This window comes from Diceros bicornis, chromosome 34, assembly GCF_020826845.1.
Source record: "Diceros bicornis minor isolate mBicDic1 chromosome 34, mDicBic1.mat.cur, whole genome shotgun sequence".
Classification (NCBI taxonomy): Eukaryota; Metazoa; Chordata; class Mammalia; order Perissodactyla; family Rhinocerotidae; genus Diceros; species Diceros bicornis.
Genome location: NC_080773.1, coordinates 26,777,505 through 26,790,307, shown reverse-complemented (window position 1 = coordinate 26,790,307; position 12,803 = coordinate 26,777,505). Strand labels below are relative to the sequence as shown.

The following is a 12,803-nucleotide window of genomic DNA, read 5'->3' as shown; positions in this document are numbered from 1 at the left end:
CTTCTCAAACTATTCCCCCCCCAAAAAAAATGAAGAACATGGACAGTTTCTAACTCATTCTGTGAGGGCAACATTACTGTGATACCAAAACCAGGTAAGAACAGCACAAAGAAGGAAAATTACAGGCCAATAATGCTGAGGAACATAGACACAAAAATCCTCAACAAAATATTTGCAAACCAAATACAACAGTACATTAAAAGGATTATGCATCATGATCAAGTGGTATTTACACCAGGGATGCAGGGATGTTTCAACATCTGCAAATCAATCAATGTGATTCACCACATTAACAAGATGAGGAATAAAAATTACATCATGATCTCTATAGATGCAGAGAAAGCATTTGACAAGATCCAACGTTCATTTAAGACAACTACTCTCCATATAATAGGTATAGAAGGAAAGTGTCTCAACATAATAAAGGCCATATATGACAAACCCACAGCCAACATCACACCTAATGATGAAAAACTAAAAGCCATCCCTCTGAGAACAGGAACAAGACAAATGTGCCCACTCTCACCACTCCTATTCAACATAGTACTGGAGGTTTTGGCCAGAGCAATTAGACAAAAAAGAAATAAATGGAATCCAAATTGGAAAGGATTAAATGAAACTCTTTCTGTTTGCAGATGACATTATTCTCTACATAGAAAACCCTAAAGAATCAACCAGAAAACTACTAGAAATAATCAACAGCTACAGCAACGTTGCAGGGTACAAAATCAACTTACAAAAATCAGTTGCATTTTTGAACACTAATAATGAACTAGCAGAAAGGGAAGTCAAGAATAAAATCCCATTTACAACTGCAACAAAAAGAATAAAATATCTAGGAATCAATTTAACCAAAGAGGTGAAAGACCTATCCATTGAAAATTATGAGACGTTATTGAAAGAAATTGAAGAATATAAAAAGACAGGGAAAGATATTTTATGCTCATGGATTAGAAGAATAAACATAGGTAAAATGTCCATATTGCCTAAAGCAATCTACAGATTCAAAGCAATTCCAATCAGAATCCTAACGACATTCTTCATGGAAATAGAACAAAGAATCATAAAATTTATATGGAAAAACAAAAGACCTTGAATAGCCAAAGTAATCCTGAGGAAAAAAGAACAAAGCTGGAGGCATGGGAAAACTGGACAGCCACTTGCAAAAGAACGAAAGAAGACCATTATCTTGTACCATACACAGAAATTAACTAAAAATTGATTAAAGACTTGAATGTAAGACCTGAAACATAAAACTCCTAGGAAGAAATATAGACAGTACACTTTTTGACATTGGTCTTAGCAGCATCTTTTCAAATACCAAGTCTATTCAGGCAAGGGAAATAAAAAAATTAACGAATGTGGCTACGTCAGACTAAAAATCTTCTGCAAGGCAAAGGAAACCATTACAAAGTGAAAAGACAACCCGACAACTGGGAGAAAATATTTTCAAATCACATTTCAGACAAGGGGTTAATTTCCAAAATATGTAAACAACTCATGCAACAAAAAGACAATGTGATCATAAAATGAGCAGAGGAAATGAACAGACATTTTTCCAAAGAAGATATACATATGGCCAACAGACACGTGAAAAGATGTTCAAAATCACTAATTATTAGGGGAATGCAAATCAAAACTAGAATGAGATATCACCTTAAACCTGTCAGAATGGCTATAATTACCAAGACAAAAACTAATAAATGTTGAAGAGGTTGTGGAGAAAAGGAAACCCTCATATGCTGCTGGTGGGAATGCAAACTGGTGCAGCCACCGTGGAAAACAGTGTGGAGATTTTTCAAAAAATTACAAATAGAAATGCCATATGATCTAGCTACCCCACTACTAGGTATTTATCCAAATAACTTGAAATCAACAATACAAATGATTTATGTACCCCTATGTTCTTTGCAGTATTAGTCCCAATAGCCAAGATGTGGAAGCAACCCAAGTGCACTTCTATAGATGAATGAATAAAGAAGATGTGGTATATATATACAATGGAATCCTACTTAGCCATAAAAAAAGACAAAACCATTCTATTGGCAACAACATGGGTGGACCTTGAGGGTATGTTGCTAAGTGAAATACACCAGACAGAGAAAGACAAATACTGCATGATTTCACTCATATGTGGAAGATAAACAAACACATGGAACAGAGAACAGATTTGTGTTTACCAGAGGGGAAGGGGGCTGGGGTGTGGGAAAAAGAGTTAAAAGAGCACATAAGTATGGTGACGGATAAAAATTAGACTATGATTGATGAGCATGATGCAGTCTGTACAGAAATGGATAAACAATAAGGTATACCTGAAATTACACAATGTTATAAACGATTAGGACTTCAATAAAATTATTGAAAGAAAAACAAGTTTGTTTGTTTGTTTTTCTGTGTAAGTGCAGGGTCAACTCAGTAAAGATGCTTCCCTAATTGAAAGTGTTCCCCACCAGGGGGGTGTGGAGAGAGGTTTGGAAGACAATGATCATGGTGTCCCCACGTCTGGCCCTTTCATCTGGGCTCTAATATCAAGGACATTCTCTTGCCCTGAGGGGCAAAGGAGCTCAAATTTTTCTTATCCCTCTTTTTCTAGAGGCCCCCACCCCTGCCAGGGAAAACAGGAGTGAGGTCAGAACGCCTTTACCCTGTGGCTCAATCAGGTGGGGCAGACAGACATGGTCCACAGGAGGGACAATGCCTGAGAGTGAACAGGGAAGGTGGGAGAAGGAACGGAGAGAGGAGACCAGCACCACCAACTCTTGATTGTCTGCTCCTCCCCTGGTTCCATCCATCCCCACCTCTTTGCCCTCCTGGCTCCAAACTACCCTCAGGCCATTCTGCAGAGCTGGGAGGTACCTAAGCTCAAATTCTAACCCTGTTTCAGCACCACGGACAGCACTATCCCCCCCCCACGCCCCACGCCCACACACCCCCCAGCACCCTGTCACCCCTCCCTCCCGCCTGTAGAATGCTGGCTCTGAGGGTGACCAGCCATTGAATCCTGTTCTGGTGTTTGGGGGACTCAGATAAGGGGTTACCTGGGGAGGGCCCCAATTGCCTAATATAGTAGATCCTGGAAAGGCCATAGGGGAGGAGGAAGCCAGCCCCTAGTGGGCACTCCTGAGCAGGGTGAGGACCCACAGAGGGGCACAGGTAGGGGAGTGTTGGCAGGGTGTGAAGTTCCTGTTTCCAGCCCTATCAGACTTCCTGCCACTTCAAGACTCTGGGGCTCAGGACAGCCTGGGTTAGTAATTGAGGAAGTGTCTGGGCAGACTTGGGGTGGGAGCCCTCGAGTGGTTGAGACCATCTAGGCAGAGACCAGAAGGCTCCAGGCAGAAATGTGAGGAAACCCGGAAAGAGGAAAAACCTGTTCCAGACTGAAAGTGAATATCAGCTCAGATGGAGAAAAACAGAAAGCATACCTGCAGGGATGCATAGGGTTCAGGGTGGGTGGGGGACAGCTACAAAATTAAAAGGAAAGTTTATTTTTCCCAAGGTCTTACAACAGCTGTAAAATTCCATAAGGACTCTCTCCTTAAGTGATTAATGCTTTCTTACCAATGATGACCCGCGTCTGCCTTTGTTATTCCACCTGCTTACTGGGGACACCCCTGGCTAAACCACTCTCACCTCAATACAGCACCGAATCCCTAGTTAACACCCGTGTGAGATGAGGAACACAAGTCCGAAGATGGAGGCACACCCTGGTAGGTTCTGCAGACGCTTTACCAGCATCATTGACCTAGGATGTCACCAGACCCTTCCCCAGGCTCTTCCCACTCTGCACTGGGGGCTCGTAAATCCACCAGGAGACACTCTGGCTCCTGGGGAGACCAAGGCTGGAGGAGCTGGTGCTGTCCGTGGTGCTGAAACAGGGTCAAGATTTGTGCTCAGGTAACTCCCAGCTCTGCAGAAGGACCTGAGCAGAGGCTGATGGTACCAGTTTGGGGCCAGAAAGACAAAGAGGTGGGGATGGATAAAGCCAGAGGAGGAAGAGACAGTCAGGTGCGGGTGGTGCTGATCTCTCTCTGTTCCTTCTCCAACCTCTCCTGTTCACTCTCAGGCATTGTCCCTTCTGTGGATGATGTCTGTCTGCCCCATCTGGCTGAGCCACAGGGACAGGGGATGTTCTTCCTAAGACTTTCTGTTTACTGGCCTCTGTGCTGCTCCTTTAAAAAGCTTGGTTTCATGCCAGCTTCACCAAACAAAACAAATGAAAACTCTGAAATTGAGGAGGCTATTCTTCACATTTGACAAAGGAGAAAACTGAGTGTCAGGGTCAGGAATATCAGACACTATGCCTGGATCCCGTTCTCCTGTTCTGTCCACCCGTCCCAGTGCCTTTGGGCAGGAGAGGATGGTCTCAGGCCTGACGGGGAAGGTAAGCACTTCCTGGACACTTATTTATGGCTCCAATAGATCTCCCCTGCTGGTGTTTGTAGGACTCTGTTGATATTGTCAGATGGTCTCTACTTCCATCCAGGAGAGGAATGAGTCTGCCTGGCTACCTTCAGTTTCTTGGTCAGGATTTGAGAAATGGTGAGTCTGAGAGTCCTTACTCTGTTGGGGATGGGGAGTACTGAGATGTCCCGCTTCCGTATTCCGCCTCCAGTCCTGTGGTCCTAAACCAGCTCAGCTTCTTCTCTATCTTCCAGAATTCTCTTTTGGTTGTCTCTTGCACCATTTACAGGGTGCATAGTTGTGAATAGAGAGGAGAAGCAGAGAACAAATGGGTCGATGCCATCTTGTCTGAATTGTCAGTCTAACCATCAGTTTTTAATGTTTTCCTCAGGTGGGTTGACCCACATGATCAACCCTGACATTATCATAAACAGAAGTCTGACTCAGCTGTCCCTTCTGGATGTAGGGCAGGGAGAGGTTAGGTACCAGGAATTTTTTACACCACACCTGAATCTTCCATTTGTTTATTTAAGAGTCACTTTATGAACTTATGGCATAATGCTTTCTTCCTGTCATGGTCTGGGTGGTGTGGGTGAATTTTAGACTATTTTTGTTTAAACTTATTTTTTATTAAAATTAAAAAATTAAGTATTTTTAAGAGGAAGATTTTGAGCTCTTGCTTCCCTCTGTATACTCAATCCAGACGTATATTTCTAAGCTGGTGTTAGCCAATGATGAGATGGTGATGGACCTTCCTGGAGGAGGGACGTGGATGCACAGAGACAGTGAAGAGTGCATCAGAATGGGGGCACTTAGAGAATGACTTGAGGGATTGATGGGTTAGGATATGGCAGTGGAGAGGTAGACAGGGTGAGATGAAGAACAACCTAGAGTAGAGGTCAGAAAACAACAGCCCGTGTGCTGCCTGCTTTTGTAAACAAAATTTTGTTGAAACACGGCCACGTTAATTCATTTGCAGTTTCTATGGCTGCTTTCGTGTTACAAACATGGAGTTGAATATTGCATCAGCGACCATACAGCGTGCAAGCCTAAAATATTTGCTATCTGGACCTTTGCAAAAAAGGTTTTCTGATCGCTGACTTAGAATGTCAAGTTGGGAAGCTTTTAAATTATTCTTTTGGACTGAGGAGATAGAGAAATTTTTGACTACGGTCTGTTTTGAGTTTTCAGAAATTTTCTAAATGTTAATGTCTGATTTTTCCTATAGCAGGACTAGTAGGAGCAGGCTGGATGGAAAGGGAAGATTCAGGAATGGAGAGAGATGATGTTGGAGGCCAACTCAGGGCAGGGCTCCATGAGAGGGTTTTGAGTAGAGAGTGAACTGACATGTTGCTGATGTGGTGTCTGGGACAGGACACTCCCAGCCTCTGGGTGAAATGTGACTAAGGCCTTTCTTTTCAAAGGAGAAGGAATCAGGATACACTCAACTCTCACATTGTACCAGAACTTCTGCTGGGTGTTTTCCATATGTACTTTTATTCAATCTTCACAGCAATCCGTGAGGTAGGACTTCTTATACCCATTTCACAAAGCAGGAAATCGAGACATGGAGGGGTAAGGTGGCTTGCCTGATGTCATTCTCTTAATAAATAATAGAACACGGACTTTATTCCATGTCTCTCTGATTGAAAAGCTTAACATAGTTCCAATATAGCAGGAAAATCACATACAATAGTTTATAAACCCAATGTCTATGGGGCTGTTACGTCTCCAAGAATCATCCTTTGTCTCTCATTTCCCATAGAGGATATGGACACTCCAGCTAAGACTGATGCTCTGGTTTGTTCTTCACTGGGTCCTGTAGGTGCCCTCCTGAGGATTCATACTGTTAAAGCTCAGAGAGGTGTAATGTAACACTCATGCCATCCCCAAGGCAGAGGTGGTCGCTGCAGAGCTTGTGGGGTCAGAGGGGCTGTCTAACTTGGACTCCTTCTGGTGACCTTGTGTGGAGATCAAAGAAGGGGGTAAGAGCAGAGGAGTTGGGGGGGCACAGAGAAGGCAGAAAGCATCCATGAAGTGAATTGTTTCTGACAGAACCTTTATTCATTCTTCCATTTTTCAAACATATCCTAAGGTCCCATTTATACACTTATCCAACAAATATAGCACCTATTGGTTGCTTTCCAATTATACTGAACACTTACACAGATCTATGTGGAAAATACTAGTATTTTACAGACAAAGAAACTAAGTCTCAGAGAGGTTAGGTTCTTCCAAAGGTCACACAGCTACTTTATCATGGTCTCTCTTATGTACTGGGCACTGGATACACAGGGAGGTGTTTATGAAAAACTACTTCTCCTCCTGTGTGTCTCTCCTTTCCTCTCACACTACTATCACACTCACAGCTCTTCTGACACCAGATGTGTGGGAGTTTTTTCCCCAACAACAAAGAATTCTCTGTGACACCATCTGGGTGACCTACAGTTGGACTCAATTCTGACACTATCTACTAGGTATAGCGTCAGATCCCATAGGTTAAAGGCTAAGTCCTACTGGGAAGCCCCCACTGCCACTTCCAATGCCAATCTCAAATCCACGTTGTTACCTGTGCTTCTGACCAACTCACTATAAATTGGAGATCACTATGGCCCCCTCCTCGGAGTCACTTAATTTGCTAGAGTGGCCCAGAGAATTCAGGAAAACAGTTTACCTACTGTGTACCAGCTTATTATAAAAGGACACGACGAAGGACACAAATGAACATCTAGATGGAAAAGATGAATAGGGCAAGGTAGTTGGGAATGGGCACAGAGCTTCCACGCTCTCTCTGAGTGCACCACCCTCTCAGCACCTCCACGTGTTCATCAACTTGGAAGCTCCCAGAACTCTGTACTTTTGGGATTTTCATGGAGGCTTCCTCACACAAGCATGATCAGTTATTAATCACATTTCCAGCCTCTCTCCAGTCTCTGGAGAAAGGAGTCACGGATGAAGATCCCCATCCAGGAGCCCACAAAATGTCACCACATTAAAACAAAAGACGGTGCTCTCACCCGGGAAGCCAAGGGGTTTAGGAGTACAACCATTTTCTGCTGCAGACTCATTTCTCAGTTCTGGATTGACTGCAGCATTTCTCAAAAGAATCTTTCCACTTCCTCTCCTCTTGTTCACTCCAATCAAGATATCTGCCTCTACCAGTCTGCCAGATCTACTTTTTTCAAGATCAGTTGTGATACCACTTAGCTAAATTTAAATGCTTGTTTCTCAGACCCTATCCTACGGACTTATTAACATTTGAAACAAATGAGCACTCCTTCCTCCTTAAAGCTCCATCTCCCCTTCTCTCCACCTCACCAGGACCCAGCCCTATACCCTCTTGGTCATTTATTTTTTCTCAATGGTCTTCTTGCTGTTTCAACCCTATCTCTCTGACTCTAATTGCTGCAGGGTCCCAAGGCTCTTCCCGTGGACCCCTTTTCTTCCTTGTGGTTTCATCCACTATCAGACCTTGATGCAGAGGACTCCCAAATCTCTGTGTCTTGCACATGGATCCCTCTCCTGAGCTCCAAACTTTTGCCATCTACTTGTCATCTTCACCTGGACATCTCAGAGGCACCTCAAACTTTTATTAATCAAAATAAAATTTCATCCCCTCTTGAAAATGTACTCCTCCTGTGGAGTTGGCAATTTCAGGAATTGGCAATTCAATTCTTTAAGTTGCTCAGGGTAACCACTTTAGATTCATCTTTGATATCTATGGACATTTATGGACATCTATGACATCTATTGCTATCTATGGACATCTTTGGTGTCATGTTTTCCCACTATGGAAATCTATGATATCTATAGACATTTACAGACTCATATTTGACATCGCTGGAGTCATATTTTACATCTACAGACATCTATGATATCTATGGTCATCTTAACATCTATGAATATGTATGACATCTATGATGCCAAAGAATATCTACATCATCTTTGGTGTCATCTATTACATCTACAGACACCTATGATATCTATGGAGTCATATTTGACATCTATGGACATCTATAAACTCTACAGATGCCTATGACATCTATGGACATCTATGGTGTCATCTTTGACATCTATGACACTGATGAGCTAGAGGTAGTGAGTTATCCTTGATCATAATCCACATGCACTCTATCACTTCCTTAACAAATCCTGTTGGCTCCATCTTCAAAAGGTATCCAGAACCTAACTTCTTCACACTACATTCATCATTGTTACTCTGGACTATGTCTGTCTTATAGACTGAATTGTGTCCTCTCAAATTCATATGTTGAAACTCTAACACCTGATGTCACTGTATTTGGAGATAGGGCCATTATAATGGTAATAAAGTTTAAAGGAGGGCATTAGGGCAAGGCCCAAAATGACTTATGTCCTTATAAGTAGAAGAAGAGATACTAGGGGTGAGTGTGCACAGAGAAAAGACCACGTGAGGACATAGTGAGAAGGTGGCCATCTGTAAGCAAAGAGAGTTTTCAGGAGAAACCAACCCTGCTGGCACCTTGATCTTGGACTTCCAGCCTTCAGAGCTGCGAGAAAACAAATGTCTGTAGTTTAAGCAACCCAGCTGATGGTATCTTGTTATGGCAGCCCCAGCAAACTAATACAGTCTGCATCATCTCCTGCCTGGATTATTTGAGTGTCATCCTTATCTATTCTCCTCTCTTCTACCCTATCCTGCTGCAGGATCTCTTAACACAGCATCCAGGGTGATCTCATTAAAATGAGCGTCAGTACATGTCTGTTAAAAAAAAAAATCTTAGGTGGTATAGCCCAGTACACACCTAGGTTGTATGGTACTAATTTTATGGCACTACTGTCATATATGCAGTCCGTTGTTGACTGAAACATCATTATGTGGTGCATACCTGTAACAATAAAAGCTACATTTTCAAACAAACAGGAAGGTGATGAGCTTATTTCTGGTCATGCCTAATGGAGCATGACTGCTGGCCACACCGGAGAGATGTAGAGGGCAGACTGCATGCCAGGATACCCATATCACTCACCAAGGAAGCTGGCACAATGGCAGAGTGGATGTCATGCACACCTAGTGCTGTCCTGGCTGCTTTCTTCCTGCGGGCATTCACTCTGATGAGAGACACCAGGGTCTACGACACAGGGTCACTCTTTTGAGGCTGGAATAAGTGACTAAGGCAGGTCGATGGTGGGGTGAGCTGAGGCCCTTCATAACAAGACTTTATAAAAAGGTCCCCTCACTCCTGGAAGTCTGGAACCAGGGCTGGGAACACACTCATGCCTGGCTCAGAGGCTACAAGCTGGATTCTCACCACCACTGTACCCCCCACCCTTGCATTGGGTCCTCACAAGACATCCAGGTCCCTCTTCACCACGACTTGGCCCACACCCAACCCAGCTCACATGAAGAAGATGAGGCAGAGGCAGAGAGTGAGCAGTGCGGTGACACCAGATCCCCCAATGGCCCCCTGATTCACTCCTGCTCTGGTCCCTGGTTCCCCTGCAGACAAGAGAGACTTGGGGTGAACTCCAATCTTGATGAACAGACTTGTGTCACTTTCTTCTCCAACACGTAGAGAGGGGCACGTCACACCCCATCCAGGGTTCAGCACCTAGATTTTCCCACCCATCATAGGACCTCAGCCCTCTTCAGAAGGACAGGGTCCATGTGACACCACATATCCAGGCCCCCCAATCCTGTCCAGCAAACTCCATCTCTTCTGGGACCCAGCTTCTTCTCCATCCATGGTCTCTCAGCAACAGCCCACAGGTATGGCTGCAGCAGGAGCCTGAGGCTCTGGGCCTCATGGACATTCCAGAGAGAGAGATGCACACACACATGCAGAGCCCTATGGGAGGCTGAAAGGCCTTGGCCCTCCTTTCTCCCAGGGAGGGTGTCTGAATCTCCTCACCTGTCCTCCACTGGCCCTGTCACTCAAGGTCAAAGGTGGTCTTTCATGCCTCTGGAAGGGGGTGGAAGTGGGAGATTTCTCCGACTTTCACGTCACCAGACAGCTCTCCCAGCCATGCCTGACCATGCCTCCTGGGAACCCAACATCAGGGTGAGGGAGGTGTGTCTGGGCATCACCTGTCAACAGTTAGATGGGGACCACTGAGAGAGCCCCAGTGAAACTCACTGTCTGGTGAGGGGTCAGACATCATTACCCATGGGAACAGAGCAGTGTGGGAGAGCTGGGCTCTAGGGAAAAGTTATGATGAGAGTGGAGTACTGACGGTCAAAAAATAACCCAAGGAGATTATGGGGACACTGAAACCACTCTGTGTGATACTATAATGATGAATACATGTCATTATACATTTGTCCAAACCCAAGCAATGTACAACACGAAGGGTGAATCCTAGTATCAAGGACAGACTTTTGGTGATAATGACGTGTCAGTGTAGATTCATGGGTTGTAACATATGTCCCCTCTGGTGGGGGTTGTTGACAGTGGGGAGGCTGTGCATCTGTGGGAAAGTGCAGTAGGTATAGGAAAAATCTCTCCAACTTCCTCTCAATTTTGCTGTGAACCTAAAATGATTCTAAAAAATAAAGTCTACTAAAAAATTCCCCCAAGGCCTTCGGTAACTGGAGGAAGACTAAGAGCACATTTAGGAAGGGCAGCAATAGGTCGTGGGTCATCCTGGCAAGATCACAGCTGAAGGATCTTGGGGGAGGAGGCCTGACAGGTTCTTCTTGTGTCTAAACGCAGCCCCCCAACCCCAGACCCACCATCTGAGCTCTGAAAGTCCAGCTCTGACCTAGCTTGGCAAAGACCCCACTCCAGTCAATGCCCCATGAGAGGGCTCCTTCCTACTTGTGCCATCCCGTAGGCAGACTCTGACTTCTGCGTTCTCTGGAGCACCTAGGATGAGAAAAAGGTTTTCCCCCGTCAGTGGGGAGGGTGGGGTGAGATAAATGTAGGTATCCCCCCAACCCCAGGAGCCACAGAAATGCAGGAGGGACAGGCTTGTGTCTTTCTAGGTCTCATACTCAGGTAGGCCCCGAGGACAAAAGAAACAAGCTTGGCCCTCATCCTGGTCCTCCTGCCCCCCACACCTTCAGGGACGCAGGTGTCCTGGCCCAGCACTCACAGGTGACATTGAGTTGGATGGTCCTTTCCATAGTCACACCAGCTGCAGGGAAATTCACCTGACAGGTGAGGTTGGTGCCATTGTACTGGGGCTGTGGAGTGAGCTTCAGTACCTAGGAGAGATGGGTCCTGGGGCCCAGGGAGTTGATGGCAGCTAATGTCCAGGAGAAGATGGGGGGTGTGCTCCGCTGATGGGCTCAGGGCACAGAGCAGGTCAAGTTCCTGGGGCAGCCTGACTGCAGGGTCCTTGGGATGTAGGTGTGGGGTGTGTGGCTCAGAGCTGGTGAGAAGATGGGTAGACAGAGGGATCAGGATGGAGAGTGTGAGGTGCGGCCTTGAGGGAAGCTTCAGGCTTTGGTCCAGCTCCTCCCTCTGAGCCCTGACACACTCTACCCCCAATGCCCTCCAAGGAGGGCAGTTGCAACCCAGCCCTGCCCCAGGACTCCTATGCACTTCCCCTGTGATGTGTCCTGGAGTCCATTGCTTACCTGTCACACGGACAGAGAGATGGTTAGATTTGTATTTCTATTTTGCACTTCCTCTCTCCATCCAAAAAAAGTATTTTCCATTGTCCCTTCTCCTGGCATCTCTGATATCCAGGGAGCAATTGTAGGTCCGGGGGTTCCTGAAGAGGCGGATTCGGCCCTGGGTCTCCTCTTCCACTTTATGATCCGGGTTGTTTGTGGCTACAGGAGCATCCTGGTCTGTACTGGCCCCTTCCTGGAACCAGTAACCATGAACTGAGACAGAGTTAGTCCAGTAGTCCCAGGGATGGGAGTAGGTGCAGGGCTTGGAGACATGCAGACACTCCTGCAGGGTCACAGACTGCTGCATTTCCCAAAGGTGTTTGAGATTCTCAGCAGGGACCCAGTGGGGAAACAAGCGTCAGCCTCAGCCCCTGCACCACCGGCCCCATCTCCCATAGGCCCACTCACCTGCCCACAGCAGGGCAGCAGCAGTGGCAGCATCTCTGACACGGAGGGTTCTGGACATCAGTGCTGTGTCTGACAAGAGAAGCGGAAGGCAAACGGGAAGCTGGAGATGAGCCTGCAAACTTGGCTAGCAATTAACAGAAGAGGAACTGCAGGCTGGAGCTCGTCAGCTTCTGCACAGAGCAAGAGGACACGCCATGGCCCAGAGACCTAGAGACCCTCCCAGAGGGGAGCAGACAGTGAGCAGACCCCGTGTTTTGCCCTCATTTGTGGACTTCCCTTCAGCACCAGAAGCTGGACCAGGACCTCTCAGGACATATGATGAGTGAGATATGGTGAATCTCGAAGGGCCTCCCATCTGAGGTGCATTTCTGAGCCCTGTTGTCTACAGCAGGGT

At 45.8% G+C, this 12,803-nt stretch overlaps 1 pseudogene; it reads right to left on the bottom strand.

Annotated features, from left to right (window-relative positions):
• Positions 1–6,210: 6,210 nt before the first annotated feature.
• On the bottom strand, positions 6,211–12,442 carry LOC131397664 (myeloid cell surface antigen CD33-like; annotated as a pseudogene).
• Positions 12,443–12,803: the final 361 nt, after the last annotated feature.